Here is a 6,084-nt window from a genome sequence, read left to right on the forward strand (position 1 = left end):
TTTTATCCAGCATAAAAATGACAAGACACCTTAGTGGTGTAATGTTCGGCAAGTGCCTATATACTTAAATGACAACCTGTGTCTGCTTAAAAGATTGTCCTCCCAAAATCTCTTTAAACATTAAAGAAAACCAACCATGGAGACATAACAATTTGTACCTATTTTCAGTTTGTTCTGTCACCAGTAAAGGAACCATGTGTAGTCACCATAAGTAGATCATGTACAAGATCACATCTAATCGAGTAAAAGCAATAACCTGAGAAATTCAAAAGTTCAAAGATTTCATGATTTGTTCTCAATTTATTTTACAGAATCTTGACAGAAGGTTTACATCCTTTATAGCTTAGTCTACATGAGTGTGTATATTATATACAGGTATAACGAAAGGTCAAAAGGTCACATGGTAATACTTGTCCTTTTTTTCCGGAAGATTTCATGATTCTACTTGAAATCCCATAAAATGATGTGATTTACATTTCAAAGTGCCCCAGCTCCTTAACTATGTATCTGGTATAGTTAGCTCCTTCTGTGTATCTAGTATAAAATTATTGTTGTTGTCGGATACAGACTCATAAATAATAAAATATCAAAACAGGTCTGCCTTTGATCTTAATAGGGCTTTTAACTAATCTCGAAATGTTCAACCTATGGTATAATAATGGTGCAACTGTATAACAATAAAAAAAAAAAAAAATAGAAAATGTATGTAAGACATGAATGCTCCTGTCACCATGTGAAATTAGTTTCAGTGTTTGATGTTTGACTGTACGGGACGGGACAGGATCGACTGACATGGGCAACACTATGCCTGCCCCCCCCCCATTTTATGGCAGGGGTATAATGAATCAATTAAGAAATTAAAAAAAAATTAGTGTTTGTCAGTAGATACAGAAACAACATGGTGAGTTGAAAAGCAACTCAATACCATATTGATTGGACTTTGGAGGAAGGTTTCAGTGATGTAAAAGATGGGTGGTTGCATGGTGACACGGAGGTGTTTCATTCCCTGATGGGATACATGTATGTAAAGCCTTGGGATCACCTGTCCAAACGTGGGTTTTCTCCAAGTACTCTGCTTTACTACCTAACTAAGGCTGCCTAAACACTACTATCTAGGCAAACCAAACAGTGATTAACATATTATTTCACAATTGTTATAAAATTAGGAAGGTTTAGTTTATTTATAGTATAAATCAGCCTTAAACTATACTATGATTCTAAAATTCATGCTTAGGGGCAAAAATAAAAATAAAATTCTTCCGTACACAAGTCCTGGTTCCTCCAGCGAGTTGTAGAGTGTTGTAAAATATGTCATATGTCATACCTCCTACAGTTTCAGGCTGTCATGCATTAATTTGCTTCATAGTCGGCATACCCAACACATGACTGGGTGACGTCTGTTTTTTGGTCATATTCTTCAATGTTATTAACTCCTCTAACCACAATTTTAGGTACTTGTGTTAATCTGTATTTTCTATGATTTGTTCATCACAGTAGAATAATACTTCCGTATTCTTTAGAGAGGGGTATAAACTTCTGTTTTTGTAAGATTCACATGTAACCTCCAATTATGGTACCAATTTGAAATAAAATTATGTAAAGACCAAGCTCGGATTTGATTTGCACAATAAAGGTGATATCATCCATGTACAGTAATGTTTTATGTCATTAAGTACTTTTCTATTTGGTTTAGGTTAAGAATTCCAAATTTTTGCAAAATTCTGCTTTAAATGTGCAGCAAATTATCTGCATGTACTATGTTTGGTTAACAAAAACTAATTAAAGAAGTGAAAGGTTGAAATGTGTATATCTAATTCTTTACGAGATGAAAGCACTAAAGTCTCGTTGTTGAGAATTTTTCTTTTTTTATTATTTCTTCGTCTATAAAGATAATTTTTCTGCTTTTATAAGTTTCAGACTTACAAGTGTACATCAACAGCAGCATCATGTAGGGGGGAAACAATGTTTGAACAATGTTTTTTCTGTAGTTGAAAATGTAGGAATACAAAATTAATTTCGAAAATTTAGTTTTTAGATTTTCTGGAGTTTTTCTGAAACAAGTCATCAAGTTGTATAATTTGAAATAAGAAATTTGACAGTCAGTGTGATATTTTACAAACAATCACAGAATCTACAAAGCAACCAATTTCGATGGAATAGATGGATTACAAGTGGCAGGTTAATATTGTACAGAACCAGATTGAGAGATTTACAACAAATGCTCTTACAAAATTGTTCTGATTTTTTTTGATTTTTTTTTGCATCAATTGTTTTAAATCATATTACTTGGATTCATGCTTTTTAGAATTCCTGGAGCTTGTAATGAATATCAGTTTGCAATTTGTGTGATATCAGTTGTCATGATCGAGGATTCTGAGTTACTACTATGAGTAAAGAATACGCTGGTACAGGTCCCTACCCCTCCCCTGTTTAAGTTATAATGTAGTCAGTGGGATACCTGCATATATCTCAATCACTGTATCTAAATTTATCAACCTTTCTGCAGAGCCAAGCCCATGTTGCTTAAAAGCAAATCAGACTTTGCAGGTTATAAAAGTTTATAATTAGCCTTGTGCAATAAATTCATTGGCCTAAAATTTAGACATGAAATGTTAAAAGTTAATAACAAAAAGTTGGTATTTGTACAAGATAATATGGCATGAAGAGATCCATTCCTTATTGTAGACTGGTTGTTAACACTATCTGTTCTAACAGTGAAACTAGACTTTCCACTTTAAGAGGCCACTTGCATTAATATTCATTATTTACTCATCTACCAACACAAAATGAATAAGGAAAAGGAGTGCTTTTGTGTCTGGGTTTTCTAAGGTGTTGAGTGTAAACTTTGCCAGGTCATGTAAACACACCTAATGTATTGGGTAGACAACAAACAGATATTGTGGGGACTCAAGTCCTAGCTGAAAGTGTGAGTGACAGCCTGATCGACTGACCCGGCCGATAAAGATTGTTCTACCATCCTGTAGTACCCAATCCAAGTTGTCACTCCAGAGTCTGTGTATAGAGAGCCTCATATGGAAACATGTTCCATATATATACAGCAGCAGACCTTTGTAGCGTTCTATACTGGGAATCGAGTGCTCAGATCTTTCTGTTAAAAGCCAAGTCGACTTGATAGCTGTAGTTGTAACTTGTTACTTAAAGTTATTCAGGCCTATACTGTCAGTGTACCTGTAACAGCACACTATGCAGATTTCACGCTATGATACTTTTATGTCAATTAATCTGTGCTTTATTGGCTGCTGTTTATGGTCACAGGGACAGTTTAAGGTTAGAAATAATTATGAAATCAAAACATTCTAAATTTATATTCCATGCTACGCTATGTATTTTGATATCAATTTCAAACCCCTCTTTCTTTTTTAAAACAAATGCTTGTTTGGAAAAGAAATTTAATCAAAACTTCCTAAATAAAATCGTCAATATTTCACGAAAAAATGTCGTTTTGGGTACAGTGACAGTAGCTTTGAAATAATTCCCTATCAGAATTTCTTCTAAAAATATTTACAACAGAAATGAAAATCTATAAATACCTGTGATTCATTGTTGTTTTATGATGACATTGGAATTGAGGCAATACTTATCAGATGCTCATTCTTATATATAAATGCTTTCCAAATCATTTCACACCTTTAAAATAGCAATATATTTGTGTTTTATTGGGAGCTTGATGATCAAATTATTTGTGTTTTATTGAGAGCTTGATGATCTAATATCTGCGGGATTGCATTTGATGACATTTTTGTCACATAATGAAAGGTATTCCGAGGTAGAAAGTATCTTACAAATCACATCAACAACATTTGTCTATGGATACGAGTCTGGAAAATTAATTATTGTTTCTTTTTTTACAGCTACCAAATGGATGGGTTTGATCTATTGGTTACCTGTAGAAGGAGGACACCTTGAGTCTACTATATACCTGGACAGTTACAGACATGTGTGCCTTGACTAAACTGAAATCACGTACAAGACCAGAACCAAGCCTATGATCAGTATTACCATATCATGCCAAAGTATGGATACGTGCCCTGAACAACCAGGACAGTAAATTGAATTTCCTATGCAATATTTTCGTTTTCTGTATTGTTTGTTATTGAGTGTATATTGGTTCGAGTAATACAATCCGATGAAGCGACCGTCTGTAATCTTGTGACACTGTGACCTCGCATGTACTAGGAATGATTGACAAATTATACGCAGTTGTGGTAAAGATCTATTGTTTTTGATGGCTTTTTGGTTTAGAAAGTTTGAGAAAATGAATGAAATATAAAGGAATGTACATGTATATGTTTACAATTCATTAAAGCTAGTCTTTAAGTTTTTAAGATACGTTGGCTTTAAAGTCACTACCTAGTAAATTTTTAAAAACAAAGGTTAAAGGTTTATTTCTCAAATTCACACAAACATATGGAATATAACTCTGACCATCTATAAAGTTGGACCACATTTAAAACATCGTTTGGTTGAACTCTAAAATTAATTGTGACCGTGCATGAAAACAACAATACAGTTCTATGTGATACAACAACATTTTTGACATCAAAAGTTGAGAATATTTCTACATATTTCAAAATACAAATGTAATTATATGATTGCTGAGCTATGTCGGAACAATCCAGGTGATAAAAGTGTTAAATAGATCTTATAAATAATGCAGTAACCCGTACTTGATGTGAATGTATGTATATACACAAGATCAATGTTAGTACACGATCGTAGAATAAATAGATTATTTTAAGTAAGGTTTCAGTTTTTGTTATACAATTGTATTCACCATAAACTAGAATGAGTGTAGAAGTACAGCACTGTGAGATCTCAAGTGTATACCTCAGTATATTACATGAAATATGGAGTTGGATTAGTTTTTTCAAAGTGTGCTATAGAATTATTTATTTTTAAATATATTGATGTACCAGGTAGACATAATCAGTTTAAAAGACACAAATCAACATAAGGTATTTTTAAAAATCAATAATGTTATGTGAATTAAACATAATATTGCTGCTTTAATAGTGGTATTAAAGAAACAACTACCCTAAAAACATAAAGTGTGGACCATTCTAACAGGTCGGTGCAGACTGTATACCGCCTCTGTACAGTAGTCAGGGAGGAGTGTAGAAAGGTCAATGTAATATATGTACCGTCTCATGCCCAGTCTTTTAAAGTTAACAAACTTAAGTCCTACAAATTAATTGTTATTCTACTGTATAAGGTAGGGCCAGACAGAATGTCTCAATTAAAATGTGTCTGTGAATATACATTTTCCTTAGACATTCTCTTCAAAGGCCCTTTTGTGATAGTAATTCTACAATTAGTTCAATATTTAATTTGTATTTAGACAGTTTTATGAAAAGAGACATGCAAATTTGATTGAGTACCTACCTGAGTTACGTAAGCATTACAGGCGTGTGTCATGAGTTAAAGGGAGTTTATTTACAAACCCTGTGTAACCATTAAATCTGTGTGGTCCTATTTACTGTCCATGTATCCATGTTTAAAACTAGCTTGTTTAAAAATGGAAATCTACATGATACTCCCGCTGTGATGTGCATGGAAACAGGGCATAGTCCCACATTTTCTAAATCTAAAAAAAGATTATTAGTGTTATTCTTAAAAGATTTTTCATGTGAAAATACTGAAAGCTTGTTTGTTTTCATAAAGTTAGCTAGTTTATAACAACTAGCTTGTTTAGATATTGAAATCTGCATGATACTACCCCTGTGATGTGCATGGAAACAGGGCACAGTCCCACATACACATGTTTTTCAGATATATTTTTTCTACAGGTAAATCAAAAATAAGATTATTTGTGTTATTCTTAAAAAGATTTTTCACATGAAAATACTGAAAGCTTGTTTGTTTTCATAAAGTCTGATGTTTCCATTTACTTTTTTCAAGAATAAACAAATTCCTATTCTAGTTTAGGAGCTGTAAAGACAGCACAAAAGCTTTACAAATATATATCTCTTGTGATTTCGACTTTTGATAAGGCTGTGTGCACATTGTACTTGTTTGTAGGTCATAGATGCTATTAATTTAACTTTCTTTTTCAGCTGTAAAGTG

General features: G+C 32.9%; 1 protein-coding gene across 1 annotated transcript in view; it reads left to right on the top strand.

Annotated features, from left to right (window-relative positions):
• LOC110450723 overlaps nucleotides 1-4,342 on the top strand; it is a 39,259-nt gene extending 34,917 nt beyond the window's left edge. Inside the window, exon 16 of the mRNA XM_021498393.1 lies at nucleotides 3,873-4,342. The gene's annotated coding sequence lies outside the window, so the exon portion shown is untranslated. The remainder of the gene's footprint in view (nucleotides 1-3,872) is intronic.
• The last annotated feature ends 1,742 nt before the right edge of the window (nucleotides 4,343-6,084 follow it).

This window comes from Mizuhopecten yessoensis, unplaced genomic scaffold (genome assembly GCF_002113885.1).
Source record: "Mizuhopecten yessoensis strain PY_sf001 unplaced genomic scaffold, ASM211388v2 scaffold5459, whole genome shotgun sequence".
Classification (NCBI taxonomy): domain Eukaryota; kingdom Metazoa; phylum Mollusca; class Bivalvia; order Pectinida; family Pectinidae; genus Mizuhopecten; species Mizuhopecten yessoensis.